At 34.2% G+C, this 26,941-nt stretch overlaps 1 protein-coding gene across 1 annotated transcript in view; it reads right to left on the bottom strand.

The window, feature by feature from the left end:
• LOC127873028 (uncharacterized) overlaps positions 1-26,941 on the bottom strand; it is an 82,576-nt gene that overhangs the window by 36,145 nt on the left and 19,490 nt on the right. The window contains exons 5-6 of the mRNA XM_052416585.1: positions 25,638-25,832; positions 19,929-20,001 (exon numbers count right to left, since the gene is read on the bottom strand). The gene's annotated coding sequence lies outside the window, so the exon portion shown is untranslated. The remainder of the gene's footprint in view (positions 1-19,928; positions 20,002-25,637; positions 25,833-26,941) is intronic.

The raw sequence follows: 26,941 nt of genomic DNA, 5'->3' as shown, positions 1-26,941 counted from the left end.
ACTATAGTGGGGGACATAAAAATAGTATCCTTGTGCTCATGGGCAGCTACATATATTGTGACATACATGAAGCAGCTAAAATAACTTAAATTTTTCATATTGTTTCTTGTATATCGTTTGTACAGGGTTCGTGAATTGTTACTGTATATTACTTGACTTGCTTGTATTTTGTTACTTTGAATACATGTTGTGAAGGTTGCATTATACTTTTTAACTTTTAAAGTAGCGCCTGTTCTGTTATGTAAGGGCCTGATTTATGATAATGGACCTAGAGGCTTTGTAAGCATGTATTAAACAACACTTGTTTGATCTGAATAATTTGTTAAATAAATGTGAACAATTTGTAATCTGATGTTATATTTTGATGAATTGTGAACAAAATAATACATCAAAGAAACTAAGGCATTATGTTGATTTTTTGTTTTGTTTTAATCTAACCTTAACTTATGATTTACTTAAGCTGTGAGTATTGTATTCATTTAATACATGAATATTGTTTTTAGACCAGAAATTTCCTTTTTCTATTCAGTGACCATGGTAAACGCTGGACAATTTTCCATGTTATACCAGGCATCTATGGAATATTAAACATGGAAAAACCCTGGAACATTTTCCAGGGTTTTCCAGCCAGCATGGAAAAAATACCGTCCGAATACTCCATGTTATCTGGAAAACCCTGGAAATTAATCCATGGTTTTCCATGGTTTTCCAGATTACATGGAGTATTCGGACGGTATTTATTCCATGCTGGCTGGAAAACCCTGGAAATTGTTCCATGGTAATTATTCCAGGGAGCCTGGAAAACCATGGAAACTATTCCAGGCTATTTCCTCATACCATGGACAATTTTCCACCCTTTTTTTTTAATATTGACGCTGGAAAAGGCTGGAAACTTAGTCCGAATACTCCAGCCTCATATTTTCCATGGATTTCCATGGAAAACCCTGGACAAAGTACACCCGGGTGGTCTACTATCTATCTATCGTTTATTTATATGTGATATTGAAATTTCATACAGTAGCAAGCCTAGAGTCAATGATTTTTTTTTAATTGGGATATATGAATAATATTTTGCAATTTACTTTATCCTATGCAAAATAAGAAAAACAACAACTTTTTAATAATTGGTTGAAAATATACTCTTTTTTTCTCACTTTTTGCAAAAAATGCTTAAAGCGCAGCAAAGCAAGCAAGAGCCAGCATTGTTCATAAGCTATTTTCACATTCAATACAAAACACATTTTTTACAGTAAAATGTACTTAATATTGAACAAAGTAGATTGCACATTTTCAACAAATATACACAGACCAATGTGTAAAGTAAAATAGTTGGCATTCAATATGCATATTCAACTAGAAATATAAAGTATACTTTTGTCTTAGCCATGAAAAATGGCAGGTATCACGAATGAGTAAAGATTCGATTTAGCCAAACAAATGTAATATGAAAAGTGTAATAAACAAGAGACGTGTTTGTCAGAAACACAATGCCCCTTTCTGTGCCGCTTTGAAGCCATAAATTTGAGCTTTGACCTTGAAGGATGACCTTAACATTTTATCACTCAAAATGTGCAGCTACATGTGATACACATGCATGCCAAACATCAAGTTGCTATCTGAAGCGACATAGAAGTTATGAGCATTTTTCAAAACCTTAATGCGAAACCTAAATGCAAAGTGTGACGGAAAGACAGACAGACGGACGGACAGTCCCATCACTATATGCCCTCGTTAGGGGGCATAAAAATGCTCTAAAACAATACATTTTCTTTCACTGACAATAATAATTTATTCAAATAGAAACCAAATGTACACTTTCAATTTTTGTTCTGTTAGTATTATCAAGTACCTAAATAAGATTAACATTGTCATTAAAGTGCTTGCCTAGGACCTAAATAAATTAAAATATTCTGAGAAGGTGGAGTTGAAGAATAATAAAAGTACTTTATGAAACATAAATATTTAATTTCTTGGTTTATTCTTATGTTTGGCTTTGGCAGAGATATAATTAGAACAAATGTTTTTACCTATTTTCATAAGGATTGTGAAAAAAGACACATTTTAGAGTGTTTACAAGCCTTTTTAAATTTGATCTAGTTACCTAGTTTTTGACCCAGTTTAAAACTCAGCCAAAATCTGATTGAAACAAATGATTCATGAAAAGTTGAATAATGTTTTGATATTACCCGCAACTGTTAAGGCTATGAGATATATGCATACTGGGTGTACAGTACATCACCTGCAATACTCTTCATAACAATTCCTAGGGCCCTTAAACCAATCACCTGCTTTACTCTTTATAACAATCCATAGGGCCCTTAAACCAATCACCTGTACTACTCTTTATAGCAATCCATAGGGCCCTTAAACCAATCACCTGCACTACTCTTTATAACAATTCATTGGGCCATTTAACATATCACCTGCGCTACTCTTTATAACAATCCATTGGGCCCTTAAACCAATCACCTGCACTACTCTTTATAACAATCCATAGGGCACTTAAACCAATCACCTGCGCTTCTCTTTATACCAATCCATAGGGCCCTTAAACCAATCACTTGCACTACTCTTATTAAAAATCCTAAGCGCCCTTAAACCAACCACCTGCAATACTTCCATAGGGCTCTTAAATCAATCTATCTCACTACTCTTAATAACAATTCATAGGGCCCTTCAACCAGCCAGTCAGTTTTTCTAGGTAATCTACCGTAATGACTCTATGTTTTCGGACACTCGAAGTTTTCGGACACCCCTTTTTTAGCAAAATTAAATATTTTTCGTGAATCTTAATTTTCGGACACACAAGTTTTCGTCCATAATTAATGTATCGAAGTTTTCGGACAGTATATTTTAAATCGCTATTTTACCAAATTTCGGTCCTGTTTTCGATATCTTATGACACATCGATCATGGGGTTTTACAACCAGAATTCCATCATAAAACATGGCAGGAGCATGCCCGAGGGCAACGGCCCATTACATTTGCGTTATTAGGTAAAGAACCTTGTAAACCAGTATTCAACAATGGTTTCTTCCGATAGCATAAGCGTTATGTCAATTACCAGGGTTAGTGCCAATATACAGTTCAATTATCTACCGCAATGGTACTCCCCCTTCTCAGTAAAATAACTGACAAATGCTAAACGCTGCAAAGTGTGATGCACCCTATTGCAAGTTTTACGAACAATGGAAGGCGTTTGACAACAACTATCGGAAATGAACAAACAAAGAATGCATAGTTGGCCTTTTTTATTGCGTTCATTACAGGTTCATACTAGCAAGTATCGGTGCATCACATGCTAATTTTTGAACTCGTCGGTCAAAGTACAACTTTGTAGTAACTTTCTGAAAAATAAATTAAGCATTGAAAAAAAATGCAGTGCAAACATAAATAACTGTAATTAATACTATACGGCATGGTATTTTACAAGCGCATGCTATTACCGGTAGTAGTTGATACAATTGACGCTATTTTCGGACACAGGCTAATTCCGTCACAGAAAATATTAAACTCCCATGAATACAAACTCAAATACATAGTATTTTAATTAAGAAGTTCGTTGAAAGGCAAAATTTGACGTTAAACAGCAACGCCGAAAAAATTGCTACTCAGTCTTATTTATCACTTTTTTGTAAGATTTACCAGTAGACGTTCTTCAGTGAAATTAAGCAAACACACAGTGCCGACAAATATGGAAGGGTATTTAGGTAAAAATTACATCCTTCTTTGTGACTGTGTCATGATTCTTGATGGTACTTTCAATAAGTATGTAGACACCTTTTCATGCTTGATGACACTTACATCTTGCCTGATGTCCAATGTCTATTTACATTCTGCTTAATGGTATCATGCATGTGTACAGATGCAACATTCTTGTTCGTTAATTGCATGCTGCATATGTGTATGTTGGTTTGTGCAGAGAGACTTGTGCAATAGGCGCAGTGCATAATGTAATCAAATATTAATGCGTTTAATAAATTAACGCGATGGTAAGATGTGAGTTTCACCCAAGCACAAAGCAACATACTATCATGCATGATACAATGATGTCAATTGACAGTCATTCCGAAATGCTACGGAGGACTACGTAAATTTACGGCGTATAACGGAAATTTTATGTTATAGGAGAAGTTGCGCACCTTTGTAAGATATTTGCTACTGAACCGAAATTAACCGTGTGTTTGTAGACTTAACTTTTTTTGGTTAATGACTAACCATAATTTTTGTACAGTAATTTACCTTCAATAACCAAAGAAAGTCTATGGATATAGTTCAATATATGCTACTAATGCATGTATGCAGAGCTCCAGATAAGACGCTTAAAGTCGTAAAAAATTGAATTAAATTTAGTAAAAAAGTAGACTTAAATTCTGTGCGTACGGTTACACATTGGAAAAATAAAATAAGAATTCAAAATGTGTGATCATGCGTAAAACTCAATATCAATGCATATAATGTAAACATTTTATCAATGAGTTCCCACACGTCTAGGCCCTCATTACAATTATGAAATCAACAGCACTTTAACGTTATTATGAATAACAGACCATCTTTACAACAGTCGAAAAGCCGAACGTTTTCCATTATCTGGTCCTTTTATCGCAAAAAGTCTGCTGTAACCCGGCAATTGTCATGAGCTCTTCTTAGACTATAAATCTTAATGCGGATGTGCCAAAAATTATATTTACCTGATAAAAAAGAATTAATAATATACTTTAAGGCTGGATTATTATAGAGTGTAAACCAAGATTTTGCTGAAAAAGTTATCTGGAACTTTGCATGTATGTTGAGAGGAAATCGATTACATAATTTCAAATTTACTAGAGTACTTTTATATTGCACCACATAAAATGCTATAAAACTATAATATTGAAGTGCACATATAAACTTTATTATAGATGGGTAGGTATTTCGTGTCAATCTCTTTCACATATGAAAGAGCTGTTGGCCATGCTGCTTTAAGTACATAAAGATGCATGACACAATTTAGATTAAGCAAAATAAAACACTAGGTATTTGCCAAGAGTCAAATATATACGAGCAGTAAGAGCGTAATCGTGCACAGCGAGACTTACTCATGTAGAATTGAAACTCTTATTGCTTTCTTTCGAAATAATTTCATGTGTCCGATCTAATATGCAATATGCCCGGTGTTTTTTTGCGGATTAATGTTCCGTTTTAGATCCATAATTAACGAATGCCTCAATATTTTCAAAAATTAACACCGGTATAATTTTCACCGACATTTTTTTCATACATATTGGATATAAATATTATAGAGTTTAACAAAAAATACATTAAGCCCTGTTCTCCCGGCACACGTGCTGGACACACAGGTGGTTAGCGTGTGGCTATGATAATAATTAGTGAAAACATCTTTTTGAATGATAAATAATCATATTAAAACGAAAAATCAAATTTTCTATAAAAAAAATCACTATCGTTTTATATATAACAAGGTATCCAACTCGAAATCATCCGAAAACTGGGTGCATTGTTTTGAGCAGCCATTACTAAATTAATTTTGCAGCGATTTTCATGGCCCGGTCTTATTCAACGCAGAAATGAATTTCCTTTTAGGAAATGTATATATATTGTTATATTTCTACACATGCTGGGTCAAATTTTAAGAAATAAAGCTATACATAATTCGCTTGACCCAGTTGTGATCGATCAGACCGTATTTATGAATGAAATCTCCAGTTGTAAAGACACAACTCCGCATTGGAGCAATGAAATCACTCTTGTGTTTAAAATGTCAGTTGGTTGAAATGTATGTAAACAAAGGTTTGAAAATGCGCTGGACAGTTAGTTTTGATTCATAATGCTACGACAAGCACGGTAAGAATTTTTTTTTCATACGTTTTATTGAATTATGGTCGAGGTTCGTGAACTTTGCAGGGAAAATGCCCTTTTCCCCGTGAAGATTTCAGTCATGAATACTGTCTGATCGATCACAGCTGGGTCACGCGAGTTGTGTATCGTGTTATTTCTTAAAAGTTGACCCAGTATTTGTAAAAATATTGCAAGACATATACATTTCCAGAAAGGAAATTTATTTCTGCGTTGAATAAGACCAAGATCGTGAAAATCGCTGCAAAATTGATGAAGTAATGGCTGTTTAAAACGATGCATCCCGTTTTCGGATGATTTCGAGTTGGATACCTTGTTGAATATATATTTAACTTATTTTTTTTAAGAAAAGTTGATTTTTCGTTATAATATGATTACTTATCATTCCAAAATATGTTTTCACTAATTAGTATTATAGCCACACGCTAACCACCTGTAGCTGTACACTTTTAAAAAACACTATACAAATTCAAGTACTTATGCACTTAATTGATTGTAAACAATGACGGTTGAAATCCGTGCGTGGGAATTTTTCTGGTAACCAAGAGCGACATCAACGTTCATGACAAACCTGTTTATATGACATTTATTAATTGATTTTTTCCAACTTGATTGAAAATTATGTATTATGAAGTAGTTGTTTTCTCAACGAGGAGAACAATAGTTGTACAGTACTAGACACGAGTACTTGTAACTTTCAGGTTTCTCTTTATACCACAGACATTATATAGTCATAAAATGATAAATATGTGTTTATAGAAATTGTAATTATAGCATGGTAAACAGACTAGAGAAATCTGAAAGTTTCACGCACAGGTCTGTGGCAATGGGGGTTTGGGCTACTTTATAAATATGAGGTCGATATGCAATGCACATCGGTAGATTACGTCTACTGTAATTATTTGGACTAGGGAAGGGCCACAATTCCAACACATCAGCCCCGTTATGTCCTGAATAAAATACATGTATAATTTCTTGAGTGCCAATTGCATCTCACAAATATCAAAAACATTCACGGCAGTCAATTCATTGTGTAAACCTACTGGTCTTCATGGCAATAATGAACGTATTTAGTTTAATGGAGATTATATAACGAAGGGAACTAATTCAGCTTATTCAGTTTACTAGTAAAAATGATTCGGATGTTTTCGCTTTTTTTTCCGAAAAGTAATTTATTCAACATACGGAAAATAAACGCGCGCCACCTGTTGTCATAATTTAGTAACTTGCATTCTGCTTACTGCCTGTTGCTAACTGCCGTTGTTAATGACGCTTAGTGGCAAAACCGATTATGACTGGTTTCAGGAATAATGAACACACAAACATTGGATAGTCACCAAGCATGTTGAAACAATCATCAAGTATAACCGATAGAGAACAAGCATGTTGGAACTGTCATGAAGCATGTTAGAATAAACATCACGCATAATGTAAATATTCATCATGAATGATGTAATGTTGCAGCAATCATCAAGTATAAACGAATAGACAACAAGCATGTTGGAATTGTCATAAAGCAAATTAGAATAAGCATCAGTCATAATGTAAATATTCACCACGAATGATGTAACTTTTACCTAAATATCCTTCCATAGACATGTGTTGTTACTAAAATAGACATAGAGATTTGAGCATTGGGAGTGACCTAATCATACTGTGCTTTAGCAGTATTACGGAATACCGTTAGTGCCATCGTGGTTACACATTAAAATCCAGAGGGCGAGAACGCGATAGTACGATGGCGACAATGTGACAATACGATGATGACAGGGTGACAATACGATGGCGACAATGCGATAGTACGATGGCGACAATGCGAGAACGCGATAATACGATGACGGCAATCAGACAGTGCGATGACGACAGTGCGACAATACGATGGCGACAGTGAGATAGTACGATGGCGACAATTCTACAGTTCGATAGTGCGATAATACGATGACGACAGTGCGAAAATACGATGACGACAGTGCGACAATACGATGGAGATAGCCGACAGTGCGAAAGTACGATGGTGCCAATGCGATAACGCGATAGTATGATGGCGGCAATTCGAAAATGCGATGGCGACAGTGCGACAATACGATGGCGACAATGCGATAGAACGATGGCGACATTGCGATGATACCACGGCGACAGTACGATATGACTATCGCATTGTCGCCCCAGTACTATCGCACTGCCGCCATTGTATTGTCGCACTGTCGCATTGTCGTCATCGTACTAGCGCGTTTTCGCAATCGTACGAACGCATTGTCGCCATCGTATTGTCGCACTGTCGTCATCGTACTTTCGCGTTCTCGCATTCTCGCCCTCTGGATTTTAATGAGTAACCACGGTGGCCCTAACGGTATTTTGTACAGTAAAGTGCGTAAAATCTGGTTTGGAATAACAATTTATATGCCGAAAACAGATGTTGAAAACCCGACTTTGTTTTATAAGTAGTAGTCTAAATATACAATGAGTTTTCCGAGCATTAAACAAACATATTAAAATAAAATTCATGTTCGTATCGGTTGAAGTTCTTGTTAATAGTAGAAGCAAAGAACACAATAAAACGCTGATTGGGCTTACTAATTTGAGGCAAGAAAAAACACATCGCGCTATTATATATAACATATAACGCGCATCCGCAAAGTTCGAGCGCCCGTCTCGGTGCCATCGTTTCCGGTGAAAGTTTCGCACAGGAGCTACCGAGTTTGGATATGAGACCACGAATCATGGCTTGACTTTATATATCAGTCAGCATAGAACCTGACCAGACTTCGCGGTTGGACAAGCTAGGATGGACCAACTTTGGCCGCATATGACATAAGACCCATTTTCGCATGACGCGGGGCATCTGACCTTTGTAATGTGTATATAGCTTTGAATGGAATTTGCACATAGTTTTTGGCATGGACTTATTGTTATGTTAATGTGTTGCACGCTTTCAAAAGCAGAGGGCATATATAAGATCAATTATACTACGGAGTTCATTTTCTGTTGCAAAATGAAATGCAATAAAGATTGTTACTCAGCGGTGTGTACAGTATGACAGCGTTGTCTGTCTGCGATGCATTTATACTGGTTCTAAGCTGGCATACTCACCAATTGGACTCAACCATCTGCTCGAACAAGAAATGATAAGTTCTACTAGCATAAACCTTTAATTGTAACTCATTTTAAAAATATTCATGTGATTTATATTATTCAATTTATTATTCAAAATTATAATTATTATTTCCTTTATTGTTGTTTTTCGCATTAAAAAACTTATTCGGCTTACGAAACTGAAAAATCCCATTGGAAAAAAATCCCATGGGAAAAAAAATCCCATGGGATTTAAAATTCCCATGGGATTTAAAAATCCCATGGGATTTTTTGTTTTTTTTGTAGTTGTTCATCATTTCATAAAATATGCTGTTTCTGAAAGTTTCATGAAAAAATCTCTCAAAATAAGAAAAAAATCCCATGGGATTTTTTTCTCCCATTTTAAAATGGGATTTTTTTATTACTATATATTTATATATATAAAAGGCATGAAACCAATATACAGTCCTTAAATAACGTTAAAATACTTGCAAACGCAAATAAAACACGTTTTTTAAAATGTTCAAAATCCCATGGGATTTTTCTCCCATTTGCAAATTATGGGAGAAAAAATCCCATGGGAAAATCGAAAATCCCATGGGAAAATGCAAAAATCCCATGGGAACCCCAACTTTACTAATAAATTTCATAGTGAAGAAAACGCGTTTTTTGAGTGAAAATAACCAATTATTAATCAACGATAAGACTTTTATCGTATACTATGTCTCAAAGTAGCAAATCTTTAAGAAAAAGGGTACTTAAGTTTGCGAAATTTCGGTTTCGCAAAGTTTTTCCGGTGGCCGTTAATTATAATTTAAATACAAATTGCATTTTTACTATTAAAACATCATGCCATTTCCAATATTAAAGCCATTGGAACAAATGTACGTAATATGGGACATCCTACAAGTTATCAACAAAACAGTATTCAGATTTGATGTTCTGTTGTTTTTTAAAGCATTTACCACACTGTTGAACTCGGATGACAACAATATAACAATAACAAAGCAACCCAAGAAACAGCAATATCCTCCACAAAGAGTGTTATGACCTTGAAGGGGTGAGCTCTATTTTGAGAAAGTGTGACTGACTAATGTCTATTGTACATTGTCCCAATCACCTATCCTTGATGTAAAACTTGATAAAAATCATTCAATGAGTAAAGTAGATATAGACTGAACAAGAAAAAAAAACTCAAACTTTTTATCTTAGAGTACAACCTTGACCTTCAGCCAGTGGGACTCTATCATTTCTTTTTAACATTGTCTGTATGGCCTAAACATGTTAGTCCAGTTAAATGAAAATCTTTCAACCGTGATGTAAAACTTTGATTGAAGCCAATTATTAATGCCTTATGCACATCATCTAAAAGACATAAACATTACAAGAGTTCCGCGGTCGGAGATGACCGCATTAAAGCCGGATTTTTGATTTAAATGACAGGAAAGTACCTTACGTGTTTTTGTCAATGCAATACTTAAATTACTGAAATATTGTTCAAAGGTCAAAATGAAATGTAAGTACTTTTCAAGGCATGAGCAAACCTTGTGTTATGTTTTGAATGCATGCATATACATGAACAACAATAACATTTAAGGTCACAAATATGAACTTGAATTGACAATTAGGAAAGTTTGATCTAATATTTTAGAGCCCTTTCACATTTGAAGTTGCCGCAACAGTGAACCTCAATTGAATGTCCTTGAAATTACCAGTGGTAAGCATACCAAAGTTAAATCATGAAAAAAATATTCACATTTAAGGTCACTGTCAATTGAAAGACTTTAAAATGACCAGTTGTTCTCTTGACCAGTGGTCATCTGTTAGTCATGGCAAAGTCCATGTCCAAGCATACGAAAGTTAAAACAACTTTTAATTTTTAACATTCAAGGTCACAGTGACCTTGACCTTCAATGACCTTAAAATGACCAATTGTCATCTACTAGTGCTGGCCAACCTTCATGTCCAGTTTGAAGACTGTAAGTCCAAGCATAAGAAAGTAATACCATGAAATAAGAATTTTAACATTTTTACATTCAAGGTCACGGTGACCTTGACCTTAAAATGACCAGTGGTCATCTACTAGTTCTGGCCAACCTTCATATCAAGTTTGAAGACTCTAGGTCTAAGCATACCAAAGTATTAACAACTTTAACATATTTACATCCAAGGTCACAGTGACCTCGACCTTCAAATGAATGACCTTGAAATGACCAGTGGTCATCTAAGTGTGCTTGCAAACCTTTACGTCAAGTTTGAGATTCTAGGTCCAAGCATACCAAAGTTACAACAATTTTAACATTTTAACATTTAAGTTCACAGTGACCTTGACCTTCAAATGAATGACATTGAAATGAATGACCTTGAAATGACCAGTGGTCATCTAAGTGTGCTTGCAAACCTTTACGTCAAGTTTGAGATTCTAGGTCCAAGCATACCAAAGTTATAACAATTTTAACATTTTAACATTGAAGGTCACAGTGACCGTGACCTTCAAATGAATGACATTGAAATGAGCAGTGGTGATCTTCTAGTACTGGCCAACCTTTATGTCAAGTTTGAAGACTCTAGGTACAAGCATACCAAAGTTATAACATGGAATAAGAACTTTAACATTTTTACCTACCAAAGTTATAAGAACTTTAACATTTTTACATTCAAGGTCACAGTGACCTTGACCTTAGAATGAATGACCTTGAAATGACCAGTGGTCATCTAAGTGTGCTTGCAAACCTTCATGTCAAGTTTGAAGACTCTATGTCCAAGCATACCAAAGTTATAACAATTTTAACATTTTAACATTTAAGGTCACAGTGACCTTGACCTTCAAATGAATGACATTGAAATGACCAGTGGTCATCTTCTAGTACTGGCCAATCTTTATTTCAAGTTTGAAGACTCTAGGTACAAGCATACCAAAGTTATAACATGAAATAAGAACTTTAACATTTTTACATTCAAGGTCACAGTGACCTTGACCTTCAAATGAATGACCTTGAAATGTCCAGTGGTTACTTACTAGTTCTGGCCAACCTTCATGTCAAGTTTCAAGACTCTAGGTCCAAGCATACCAAAGTTATAACAACTTTAACATTTTTACATTCAAGGTCACAGTGACCTTGACCTTCAAATGAATGACCTTGAAATGTCCAGTGGTTACTTACTAGTTCTGGCCAACCTTCATGTCAAGTTTCAAGACTCTAGGTCCAAGCATACCAAAGTTATAACAACTTTAACATTTTTATATTGAAGGTCACAGTGACCTTCACCTTCAAATGAATGACCTTGAAATGACCAGTGGTCATCTGTTAATCCTGGCCAACCTTCATGTCAAGTTTGAAGACTCTAGGTCCAAGCATACCAAAGTTATACCATGAAATAAGAACTTTAACATTTTTACATTCAAGGTCACAGTGACCTTGACCTTCAAATGAATGACCTTGAAATGACCAGTGGTTACTAACTAGTTATGGCCAACCTTCATGTCAAGTTTCAAGACTCTAGGTCCAAGCATACCAAAGTTATAACAACTTTAACATTTTTAATATTGAAGGTCACAGTGACCTTGACCTTCAAATGAATGACCTTGAAATGACCAGTGGTCATCTGTTAATCCTGGCCAACCTTCATGTCAAGTTTGAAGACTCTAGGTCCAAGCATACCAAAGTTATACCATGAAATAAGAACTTTAACATTTTCGAGCACGCCGCCACCCCGCCCGCCCGCCCGCCCCCCCGCCCGCCCGACAACATCAATCTATAAGCCGAGATTTTTTCGAAAAAAATCCGGCTAAAAACCAAAAAGCTTCATTAAAATCCACCAAAAAGTATAGGAGATACTGAGCAGAAAAGATATGTAGGAACACACCTTTAACCTTAAAGTACGACACTGACTTTGAGTCAGCATCAATGATTCATGGCTTCTGAACATCATTTGAGGCAAGTTTTACAAAAGTATTTCAGACAGACTGATGGAGTGACTTATTGCAGAGTGACAATGGGCATTCCTGTAATATAGATCCTGGTAGTGGACTAACAAAGGTTTTCACTTAGAGGTTAAAGCAAGGCTTTTTTTGCTGATTTTTTGAAGCAGCCCTGGCCCCCTAACTTTGTGAAAAATAGTCGCGAATTTCTGAAAATTGTGAACAAACAAGTTGCGAACTTTGTACAAGTTGTTAAATTCAGTTGGCTAAGAATTAGTATAGTAAAAGCTAGTTTAATACTGGCATCATATTGAACTGTTATTAAATAATGCATTAAAATAATATTTTCATTGTCTTGACACAAATAACCACTTACAGTTAGATCAACAATATTCTGACTGGTAAACTCTATCTAAAACCATAGAAAAGCCTAACCCCCGGTAAATATCTTGTCTTGCTAAATCAACTTATGCAAGGAATGTAAACCATTTATTTTAATTTTTCAGATTTTACAAAACATAAATACATACACTGTTTGAACATTACTACCCATCATGAAAATGCATTAAAATCAATGTTCATATAAATGGATCACAGTTAAACTTTAGTTCAACCAATATTTACAATTGCCAACGGACTAGATATGAAATAACAAGTCTGCTCTCAGTTATCAATACATAAATAAAGTGCTTTCATCAAAATTTCAAATGACTTTCTTTATAATTTAATCCATGTCCGTTTTAAAAGTACATTGTAAAAACACTAACACTTCTGTAGAAATCTTTTGTTTCTTTATTGTTATCATGAATTGCAATTCGGGATTATTTGATTTTTTTTAAATCTTTTTTACATAGCAACGCGAGTTTCGCGACGCCATTTTGTTTGTTTAATGGTGAGGTTGATCGGCCACGCTTTAACTAATACATCGGTTGCACTGGTTTCAAAATTTTAATTGATTCACGTTTGTAATCAATTAAAACAAGCGAAGCCAGTTAAACAGTTAGTAAACAAAATTTGCAAATTTGGAATGAACAACTATGAAGTGAAACATATTTTAAATTGTGAAATAGCTGTTTTTGACAGTTTTGAGAACAAAAAGTATGTTTTCAACAGTTTAAAACAGCCATTTTTGTAAAAAATCACAGCCGTGTTAGATTGTGAATTATCCGTGTCGAAATTGTTAAATGTCTCAAAGAAGGAAAAAAAGCCCTGAAAAACCTTTCAATTTGTTTATATTAAGATAAATGAAAGAGTGTTAGAAATTATGTTAAACACATTAAATGAGAACACATATATTTAAGCTTGATTGCTGAAAGCCCAAGGTTTAATTAAAACACTCTAGAGGTTGTTTTCGCTAGTTTTGCATAGGCGGAAGAAACCCCCTTGCTAGTTTTGCATAGGCGGAAGAAACCCCCTTACATAGCGGAACAAACCCCCTTCCAGACGATTAAGTTACATTTAAAGCACGGTAATTGTTTACAGAAATTCACTTTCATTTTCAGAAAGTTCCCGGGAAGCACGTTTTTATGCATAATTCAAAATTGTTTTTTTTTAAGACGAATGCTTCGGTAATTGTAGGAAAATATGTACGAAATATCTTCGTCACGATCGGCTCTGTGCGCTAATTTTGTTTTTTTGTTATTTTTATCAATATAGTACAAGTTAACGCATATAAAATGGTATAATCTCACTGAAACGAGTGCAAGACAAATTCACACGAGCATCTCATCATTAACAACTTGTGAACATACGGCCTGTACACCTCTTTACTCAGCACATTACAGTTTGGAAATAGATTTTCGCACCATCATTTAATTATATAAAAGGCCCTTTTATGTACCGGCTATTGTAGATAATGATGACAAGTTGTGATATTTCATTGTATTTTTGTATATTTTATCCTTCAATAATATTTCTTTCCCCCATTCATACATTATTCGTTTTATTAACATCTTGATTAATTCTTCACAGCTTGTGAACAAACGGCCGGTACACTCCTTTAATCAGATTTTCGCACCTTCTTTCAATTATCACGATAACCATGTTTGAGTTCCACAGATTGAATATTTAGTGTGTATTATTAACAACTTCATTAACAACTTGTGAACAAACAGCCGGTACATTTCTTTACTGTAAATCCGAAACACACTCCTGTAAGTTGGTGTTAACGCGTTTTTAATACGAAACACACTTCCGAATGTAAATGTTACCGCAACGTTGAAATATTTGTGCAGTGTAAATTCTATTTTGTGTTGACTCTTTTTCTCAATTAAAAGGGCGCGAAAATTACGCAGCATAGAAAGCGTGGGTGTATTGAGCGTTGTAACAAGCACACAACTAGTCAGGGGATTGATGCATGTTCGGAGGGAATATTTCATCACGTCTATAAATAGTCACTTATGCCGAAATTTATTTGATACAAGAGAAAAAATGGCAAGGTTTGTGTTAAAGAAATTATTGAGAGCTTTTATCGTTAATATTTACCAGAAAGTGCTTTAAAAATGTTATAAACGGGATTATCGGGAAATGAATATAAACTTGAAAAGTCGCAAGCATGCAGTAAAAGAGTCGGGTTGAAACGGATGTTTTGGGGAATCGTTCGAGTCGGGATTTAACTACCTCTGCGGGAAAGACTTAACACTTAGGAAGGGGGTTTATTCCGCCTGTCTGAAAACACGAAGGGGGCTTATTCCGCCTGTCTGAAAACTCGAAGGGGGTTTGTCCCGCCTATGCAAAACTAGCGAGGGGGTTTCTTCCGCGTATGCAAAATGTGAAAGGGGGTTTCTTCCGCTATGCCGTTTTTATGGAAGGGGGTTTCTTCCGAAGGGGGTTTATTCCGGTAATCGTTTTCTGCACAAGTCCTTGGTGTCCTCAGAGTAGATAATGACAAGGCTTCCAGAGTTAGACCCAAGACAGCCTCATAGCTAGGGTGACAAATGTACATGAGCTATAGAAACATGTACACTTGCTTGTAGAAGAACACTCACTTTTTTCTGCAAACAACACCCAAATGACACACACATTTACTGTCAGTAATATTTGCTGTTCCGTAACAGCCATGCCTAGTTTTGCATTATCAACATCTGCATTATAACAGCAAGAACTTGAGTTACTCTGGTGTGATAGACATGATGTGTCATTTGTGACTTTGACCTAAGACTTAAGTCATGGTTGTTGCAGGCAGCCAGTTTTGACAGAATGGGCATGATTTGATTAAGCTTAGTAAAATATGGCTACGGTATATGATGATATGCAACACATATAAAATCCCTGACCTTGTGGTTTGGGAGATTATGTGTACAGTTATATAATATTAAGAGTCAATATAAATTATGTCATCACAACAGTACGAAATAGCACAATATGAAACAACATGCACACATAGAAGAATAAAGCTGGGGTCACCGCCTTGGAATGGTCAATGAAAAGCATTGGGGGTTTCAAAAAAGTCTATCAACACCCCTTTGTTAGGCCTATGCACTGATAGGGATTAATGTTTATGATTTAATTGGGGGAGGGCTTTTGAATCTCTTATCTGATAGGATAATGTGTCAACCCTTCTCAATCTGAGAAATATCCACTGAGGGACATTTCAACATCAAAATATTTATTGAATAATACCCAGCACCCTTAGCATATTATATTTAATTGTGAATATTTCAGTTTAACATGCTGACTGGTGTTTAAGCAAATAATAATATTATAAATATTATTTGAATTGCCTTTTAAAATGTATGTTAATAGTCAATGTGGTAGACATTAATTGTATTGGGGTTAAACATCAGTATAACAAAGTTAGAATTGTTATTTTTTTATATTGAGGAGATATAATTGATGCTGGCAAGCCCACAAAAGTTTCCATTTATTTATCAACATTTTTAAACTGAAACTAGTTTTATTTATTATAGAAACAGTGTCAGGCTCCCCCCACCAAAAAAACAAAACAAACACACACAACACTGTTAAAGTCTTATGAATTCTCCAAAGAACATAAATTAAATGGAAGTATTCACATTTTTATAGATGGGTGATTGTTCTTATAATATATTTAATATTTATTTATTGATTCAAAGTGAAAGACAAACACTTTCATTTTAAGGTATAAAACTAAGTTTGAACATTTTTAGAGCCTTTGGCAGTTGTACTTGTTGTCTATCTGTGAACCTGTGATGTTCTGAAAGAGCAATTTCCATTCAATATTTCCTTGAAATTATGGGGAGCCCACAAATGTACAAAAGGTGCATATTGGCAAACAAGCTGTAAAAAAGCCCCTTTACAATTCTACTTGATAATATATGGCTATAAACATGAAACAAAGACCTTGTTGAAGAATTATTGTTTCATTATTGAGTTATATAAATCAAAAAACCAACTTATTGAAAAGTGTGTTTAAGTGAGTCTTTTAGCCGTGTTGCGGCTCTCAAATTATTTATAAAAAGACCAACTTAAACTTGCTTAAACCCACTTCTGTTGTAAAAGACTCGCTTATGAAATAGAAAGATACACTTAAACACACATAAACCAACTCATAAATAAAAAGACTCACTTTTGACACACACAAAACCAACTCCTTACAGAAAAAAACTCGCTTTAACACACACCTACTTTAAAAAACCAACTTTAAACTCAGTTAAGCACAGTTTAGCTCACATAAAACTCGCTTTCATTAGCAAAAACCAACTTCCGCTCAGAAAAACTTAGAAAAAACAGTTTTATGTTGGTTTAAGTGTGTTTTGGTATGTAAGTGGGTTAATTTTTTGCAAGGGATATTCCCTCCCAAACTTGGTTTGTGGGGGTAAAAGGGGCCTTTCACAGATTTTGGCATGGATTGAAATTTGTCATTTAATGCTTTATACTGATAAATGTAAGCATTGGATCTATAAAGCTCCAGTTAAAAAAACAAGTGTCGTTGAAAATGATGGATTGCTCCCCTTGTTTGACCTTAAGAAAATCTATTATTAGCCTCTGTGACCTTGCCCCCAGTGACCTCAAACTTCATCAAAAGGGAGAAGTCCATGCAAGGTACCTACATGCCAAATATGTAAGAGATCGGTAAAATATTGAAGGCGCTATGATAAACTGTAACAAAAGTGTGACGGAAAAGCTATTATTAGCCTCGGTGACCGTTACCCCAGTGACCTCAAACCTCATCGAAACGTAGAGGTCCATGCAAGGTACCTACATGCCAAATATGAAAGAGATTGATAAAATATTGAAGGCGCTATGGGAAATGGTAACAAAAGTGTGACGAAAATCTATTATTAGCCTCGGTGACCTTGACCTTGACATCAGTGACCTCAAACCTCTTCAAAAGGTAGAGGTCCATGCAAGGTACCTACACGCCAAATATGTAAGAGATCGGTAAAATATTGAAGGCTGTTAGAGAAACTGTAACACAAGTGTGATGGAAGGAAGTAAGGAAGTTAAAACTGGCAACTAAATGCTCCACCGAAAATATTTCGGGAAGCATAATTTTTATTCCAGGGAGCATTAAAACTGTTTGCAAAGGCCTTCAAAATTCGGTTCCAGCGCTTAAAGGGTTAACTATGAGTTTTGGGTTTAAATTAATAAACAACCAGTACCATTCAAATGCATTTTAGTTAACAGGGTTTTTTTTCCACTCTTTGGGAAGATAGCCCATGGCTTTGGAAATTGGGAATTTTATCGGCATTTTCATGAAATTGGGAAAATAAATTCATTAGCCTTTTTTCCACACGAAAAGTCCACTGATTAGGGAAATACTAAATTTGATTTAACTCTTTATAATCATTCAAATTAAAAGAAAAAAATAATATAATACTTTATACTTTGTTAGATGTAATTGAATTAAATTTGAGATAAAATACACATAAGACTTCTTTCTAAAAAAAAAAAAAACATTTTTTTTTTTTTTTTGGCAATTGGGAATTTTTTGCCACATTTTGGGAAAAAAGTATACTTTTTGGGATTGGGAACATGGCCGAATTTCGGCTATAAAATCGGGCCGAATTTCGGCTATAAAATCGGGCCAAAAAAAAACCCTGGTTAATAATAAATGTCATTGTCATATAACACACAATAATGAATATGTCAATAAATGCACAGCATCTTGAATTGCCTGCCAACAAATAATGTTGTCACGGTCAGTTATGAGGAAAGAAAAAGATACTGTGATGTTTAAATGATCTCAGTACTCCAAGGCTAATGATATATTTAATTTATTTGCGCGAATACTAAATTTAATTCTGTATTCAACTTGGCTTTAATTTTAGTCTCTGTCTGTAACTTAAGTGTAAACGAGAGAATCAGTATTTACGCGTTCTGTGATGTATATGCATATACTTATGTAACGAAAACGAATCATTTGATCAGTTATACTATTTTAATCTACTTTTATTAAAAAAAAATCATACGCACTATTGAGTTTTACAATAAAAAAACATATTTTACCTTCTTCTTCCGTGTTTGACAATACAGATTCCGCCATATTTGTTGTTGTTGTTGTTGTCACAATGCGTGTTTATATTTAAATTTATATTTAAAATCTATATTTAGTCAGGGAAAAAACCGATCCAAGGGTCAGTGGTTCGAGCCTTGGTGCGGCTTACTTTTTTCTTTCTTATTTTAACTTAATTTTTGTTTTATACTGGAGCACGTTATTTGCGATGTTTAATTTTATCAATTTAAAGCATTAAATGAAAAACTTCAAAAAATGCAATTTAAGTGTGAACAAGCCCCTTTAAAATAAGAAACTTAACGTTATATGTTTTATGAAACAAATGTAAGTTTTATTTGCACTAAACTAAATTTCCAGTACTTTATATTGGTTATGTCATATTCAGAGAGGTAAATGTTATGCACATATACAGTACTTAGATTGGCATGTTCACAAATTCAAATATATGACTGCGCATAGTTATCATTTATTTTGATATTATAAAATATGAGAATACCTTGATTTTCGTCATTAAGCGAGAGCTTTTTCCGCCATTGTGTGCTTACGATGTACATTTGTGATCACTTGATTCTCCGCAGTGCTAGAACCTGATTGCTAAGTAGACACCACGTAAATACCCCTTTTGTTTAAGAAAAGACTCACCTGTTGAGATATAGAGCCACATTGGATTTGGGGAACATTGTTCTCTGAGATTGAACTGGCAATTGTAAGGCCGCTGGAAACAAAACAACACATCTATTTCAAAAAATATATTCCAAAATATGTTACCAGTATATAACATCTTCACAAGAGCTGTCACAAAGACAGCAAAAGCTTTACTACTCTTCAGCTTTGATAGCATAATGTACGTATTCTGTCAGTCACCTGATATAAAGTCACAAAAACCTATTTGGACTTAGATATCTGTAGCAGCTAAACAGTATAATGTAATCTAAAATATGAAAAATTATCAGTAAAGACACGTGCTCATGCCAAAAAATTAGATGTTCAATTTTTTTACTGCTTAATTAAGGAGAATTTTATTAACTTAGCAAGCAAGGTTGGCATTTAAGCTACCTAGGCAGAGCACACTATCCAGACTACAGTTATTGGCCAGAAACCATTTTTCTATTTAAGTAGCAGTGACCTTAACCGAACTGGAACTAAATGCAAGGTCTGCATGTTTCTAAGCTACCAACACACTTATTGCAGAAAATTACCTTAATCCAAACTTTAAGTATTGAGCTCTAACTAAATTTCTCTTTAAGTAACAATTAACTTTAACCCACTGACCCCTAATGCAATCCCTCAACCGATCAGCATTGAACCTAACTGAAAACATTATTTCATTACAGAACAATATCGTAATCCTGTTGTTATAAACCCAAACTTTTATACATTTTTAATAAGTTCAGTTACCTTGAACTGGACCCAGCTAGCCCCAAAATCCAATCCCATGTTATGTCTGCATGCCAATAAGAGATAGCTAACCTCAATTTCTTACAACAAAAAGGAGCATAATTCTATTAAATTGCAGGTCAGATTTATGGCCCTTGGTCTGTGTCTTTGCATTACGATTCCTAAAGCTTTCGTACGATTCCCTTATTTCGAGCATAACCTAATTTTGATTACTTTGTTTACATTAAGAACGCGGCTCTCGTGATGACGTCACACGCATTCGCTCCGAGTATTTTGTTGAACTTACAATACTATACTTGAAAATAATTACAGACACGACTAAAATAAGGAAAAAAAACAGTTAAATTGCATTTGAAAATCTTACTTTAACTGAAATGATCCAAATTTTTGCATATTCAGTGCATTTTTTCGTTATTCTTCATTAAACGTGCGCATAAATTGCAGACCACTGCACTATTGTAAACACATACTTGCATTTATTTGATTTATTTTTAAGATAATTCTTTTACTTTTTCACGATTGTCATAAAATATTGCATGGAACAATCTGTGCGCGCACATCGCGAAAATATCCTGTGCCGATTGGATGATAATTTTATTAAATATTTCAATAGTAACATATATGCCGAAATTTTATTTGAACAAATTGCAAACGTTTTGTTTTTTTCAATTCTTGATTACTTTTTCGTGTCAATGTTGCTGAAAGGAAGATTGACCGATAAAACTGAAACTTGTTAAATGGTAAATAGAAGTTATAAAACAGTTAAATTACTATTTGAGTTTCTCTAAATTTGTTCAGTGAATCGAATTTTCGAAGTTTTGTTGACCTAATGCCTATTGCAATTGAGTACTCTCGCTTTTTGGATGTGACCTCTCGACTCAAGATAAACACCGCGCGTAGTGTATGTCATTTGCGGGTGTGTATGAAACTATCGGCTATGCATGATGCATGGTTAAACACGCTGTAAATAAACAATTTTGACATGGATTTAACGGGAATTGAATAAATCTTTAAAGGTATATCGTTCGTTGTGGCATTGTTTGAATGAATTTTAAAATTACCTTAGTTGTTTCCTTAACTGCTTGACTCAAGGTAATTGGAGGATATAGGAGGTTTTGGGGATTCCGATAATGACGTCACGTTTGCGCATGCTCAAATTTTGGCCGTCAAAACGGCGGCCATTCTGCTATTGTTTGCATTTGATGAACCGCATCGTGATACGGTTACAATCATATTCGCGACCCTTTTGAAGAACAAAAAATACTCAGAAATTGAAATTCTTTCAGATTAAATTGAATCCAATGAACAACAAAAATAATGACGAAAACAAACAACAAATTGATTGATTTTATGTAATCAACATATAGAAACTGATTTGAACCTATTTGCCTGTAAAAACTTACCTTGTTACAAATTAACTAAATCCTCTTGATAAATGTAAATGTTTTTATTTATTTAATTGTTCACACCAATTTTGACACTCTTTGTTTCAGCATTTTTAACCCAGTGTTTAATTGCCCCTTTGTTTATCACAAACCGACTATCTCGATATGATCGGATACTGTCCAGACAATTACTAAGAAAACAGTGTGTCATAAACCCAGGGACCTATGCTACTCTGTATGGGGTCTCTGCATAAACCACATGTGTCTGGTCATGTAACACAATTTATGATACCTCCATGTCATCTCTTGGCATATTAAGTCAAAAACTTAACAGTTGCTAAAACTTGCTTTAATAAAATATTTGAACATATTTAAAAAATAGACATTTGTCCGAAATGGATTAACAGCTATGAACTATTAAGTATATATACTAGTGTAAACACAACAATAAAGTGTTTAATAACTATATATAATAATACATTTAAAATATTGTACAAGTTTACTGCTACACAATTAACGTATTTAACGGGTACCTGCAAATATAAACTCTGATATAATGTGTAAAGATCGTGCGTTACTGCAGTGTTCGAAACATCATCATTAAAACAAGCAATCGCGTTTGGTCATCATAGATATATAAAATACTTGCGTAAAATAAATTAATTGTGTAGATTTATGGTATCATAAAATGCTAGATTTGTATCGCTCAGTATCACTACAGAAGAGTTTTCAATATACATGTACATGCAAATACATTTCAATTTGCAAAATATGCAGGTGTTTGTTTTCAATTTGAATGCTTAAAATTATTAATATTTTCATTTAATGCAAACGAAACGAAAATTCGTTCAATGAAAAATAAAATTAAAACTACATTTCAAGATTGAAATGTATTGAGCTATTTTAGGGCTTTGTTTTTATAACTGATTCAATGCACCCCTTACACTAAATTTCAATCGCTGATGAAAAATAACACTATCGCATACACCACTTATAGTAATATTCAAATTATTATATGTTTTATTATTTTTGAAATACCATTTATTAAAGTCTTACTTAAAAAAAGAATACGGGTATTGATAGTTTTGTTTTGTGAAATTGTAAGTATTAAGTATTCCGACGACATTTACTCTGATACAATGTAATTGGCCGCGATCGAGAAGTTGACGGCCAATCTATTTTTAGTAACGGAAAACCCATCTTGTGACGTCACACAAAAACCTCCTATATGCAGTACAGTTAAGTCCGGTAATCTTGCGCGTCCGGTAATCTTGCGCACTTCGCATTTGCGAATCTCGCAGACGACAAATAGTTTTCTTTGGCTGCACACCACACTTTTTAGCCACCAATGCGAATTTTTAAATAAAGAAAACATTGCTCAAGTAAGCACCAATATGAGTGTCTAAATAATAATGAATGAATGTCAGGTTTGAGTTGTGGTTATTTTTCTTGGATGTTTGTAAGTTACCAAAACATTGGTATTATAACTATAGCTGCATCCAGAAAGTAGAATTAATTCAATTCGAAAACAGGTGTAATGCTGGCTCCGGTCAGTATTTCTGTTGGAAATTTGAAAGGGCGTACGGACATTGAACTATTACAAAAAATATAATCCTTTGACCCCCAATTTTCTCCATTGCTGTTTAGTACTTGGTAAGTTACCAATGTAAAAACATGGTTTCCAGGCACCTTCCTTCTGCAGGAAAGTGGCAGTTTGTTGTTGAAACTGGCTTAAAAAGGCTCGCAAACACACAGAATTCTGATGTTTTGATTTGAAATAATCAATACTAAAACATTTTGCCCCAACTCATTTGATTTGAATGTTACTGATTTTTCAGAAGGCACAGCCTCAACCTTTTTGCAAATGTGCTTGGTTTATTTTCAGATTTGCGAGGAGACCAGTTTCCAGACATTGGTTCGCTCCTGCTTGTGTACGAGATTGGCAGAGACTAAAAAAACTGTAGTGTGCCACCTTTAGTGATGAAAGATGAAATTTCACATTTCTAAGAGTTAACAGATTTAAAAGGTACGTATTCCATGCAAAATAAAATTCGATCATTACCTTTAAACACCGGTTACGTAATCCCTATACATCGTAAACACTGGCCTTCTTACGAAAAATGTGAAATGATTCACAAATTCCCTGCAGTTTTTAGCGTTTTCATACTTTAAATTAAGAATTCATAAATCCAAAGTGTAATTTAGCATTCCATTGCACAATATCCAATCAGTTATGGTATTTTTGGCTATGAAAATATATCGCATCAGACCGACACAATCATTATTTCCCGCCATTCTGTCAAACCAATTTGGTATGATCTCCGCATGTGCAATGGCCTAGTTTTGATATTTTCTGTAAACTATGGAAGCATGATCGTGGTAAAATCAAACCCGTTATGCATAAACATTTTTTACGGATACCGGTATTTTTTTATTAATTGTGAACTATTACTAGTGACTATATTATTTGTTGATTTGTTGTGGACAAAAACTGCACTAGAAATCCACATTTAATTTCAATGGTTTTACAAACTGATTTTTAAAATATTTTTCTGGAATGTTTTTTTGTCAATAATTGGACACCGTATGTCTACAATTATGCCTAAACGAGGTCATTGCAGAAAGTGCGCAATATTACCGGACACTGTGATAGTTTAAAAATGAGTTGAGTCATGTTTGTTTTGAAATCAAATCGGACAGTTCTTCACTGAATAAATCAAATATTTTTGTGTTAATAAGCACATGAACTTATTATTTCCATAATAAATTTAGATATTATGTTGCCAATTTATAAAAGAATTTGTTTTTAAACCAATTGACCCTTAACTGCGCAAGATTACCGGACAGCATCGTAGTAAAACAGATATGTACTTATGCACGAAAACCTTATAACATAGATTCCGTACCACATGCAAACCTTTACCAGACGTGTAAAAGTACATTTGTACAAAAGGGTTTATAATCCTGCAAAACACTTATCACAGTTATAGGGATAGGTCAATAGACACCCTGAACATATATGTTAACATATATTTCAATATCTGTAGCAGATATAGCAATATGAAGTAATTGTATGTTTAACTAATTTTCTTATTACAAAAAAGCTAACAACGGTAAATGTTCCAAGAAAGAGCACTCTATTTTTCTTCCACAGAGATATGTCGTCATTGTATGCATACTTCAATCGTACCATTATGCTTATATGGGGGCCTTCGATACTCGACACATTTGCTTGTTATTCAAAACTGTTACAGGTCTGTATCATCCTTAAAACAAAACACAAGGCATCTACCACGAGTTTCAGTAGTTACCAATATATATGTAACGGTAAAGGCACTAAAATTAGAGATTATCTGGACTTATATTCAATTAAGTCTGGTGTATGTTATCCATATTTTGTAGGTCATGTTCAATGTTTAGAAAATATTAAATATAACATTTTCTTAGAACTTTGTTCACTATTTTTGTATGATAGATTGAGGGCCATGTCAGCCGACACTTTCTACGCCTTTTTAAAACCATTTACAAAAAGACAACAATGTATCATGCAATAGAAGTAATCGCTTACCATGAGCAGGTAAATTGAAAGACTCTGTGTTTGACTGGCCGTATGTTGAGGGTAGAGTGTTTTGATCATTTGCCTTAAGGTCCTGCTACGAAGCCTTTCGCTGCCCATGCCTAAGCAATGTCCCCATCTTTTTAGGGTCAACATCCCAGAGAACCCGTTGTTACCCAGGTAACTGATCTGTGATTATTGTTGGTCCTGAAAGAACCTTCTTTGAAAAAAATATGATGGATTTATAAAAAAATACACAACTATACAAATAATTTAGTTTTTGTTGATGTAGAATTAATTGTGCATTCAAAAGGTTATAATGGTGGCGGTCAGTTACACTTTAAACCACTGTACTTGTTTATCCTAATATACTCTAAATAATATGTTGTTAAGAGTTAAGCCAAGCGTGTCATTTCATCCAATCATCATGTCTGCATTGACAAAATATCAACATGTAAAGGAAAACTGCGTTCCATAACAATATATACAAATAAAATAGGTAAAGAAATTAAATGAAACAGGCAATTAAAACAATTATGATCTCATTGAAAAAAAATGATTTAAAAAATGATGCAAACATTTCCCCATCCCATGTTGTTTGTGTCCTCAGCTCATGTGCTGTAAAGTTTGTATGCTGCTGCTTAGTTATAATAATCTTAAGTTTTACTTAAAACAAAATTTCAGATAACATTTGTTTAGTTTGCTTTGACGTTTGTATGCTGCTAATGAGTTATAGTAATCTTAAGTTGTATTTAAAACAAAATTTCAGATAACATTTAACATATGACATTTATTTTAATTTTATCGGCTTATAAATTATTATTAAAATACTAAAATTATAACAATATTGTCTTGTTCAAATCAAATAAAATTAAAAAGATCTAAACAAAAATATGCCAGTTCAGCATGCCAAATATGAAGTTGCTATGTAGGGTAAATTAAATGAGCGATTTTGACCCATATATTTGACTGTTGACATTGAGGGATGACCTTGACCTTTAAGGATGACTTTGACCTATCACCACTCAAAATGTGCAACTTCATGAAGTACACAAATAATTATGCATGCCAAATATGAAGTTGCTATGTTCAATATTGCAAAAGTTATGGCAAATGTTTGAAATGCTATGTACAATAGTTAAAAAGGTATAGGCATTTTTAAGTATATGACCTTGAAGAATGACCTTGACATGTCACCGATTAATACGTTCAGCTGTATGAGTAACACATGCATGTAAAATATAAAGTATCTGTATAAAGTGGCACTGACGTTTTGGCATATTTAAAATGAAAATTGACCTTTGTAAATGACCTTT

Source organism: Dreissena polymorpha, chromosome 3, assembly GCF_020536995.1.
Source record: "Dreissena polymorpha isolate Duluth1 chromosome 3, UMN_Dpol_1.0, whole genome shotgun sequence".
Taxonomy (NCBI): Eukaryota; Metazoa; Mollusca; class Bivalvia; order Myida; family Dreissenidae; genus Dreissena; species Dreissena polymorpha.
Note: the sequence above shows the minus strand (reverse complement) of the source record. Positions and strands in the feature narration are given on the sequence as shown.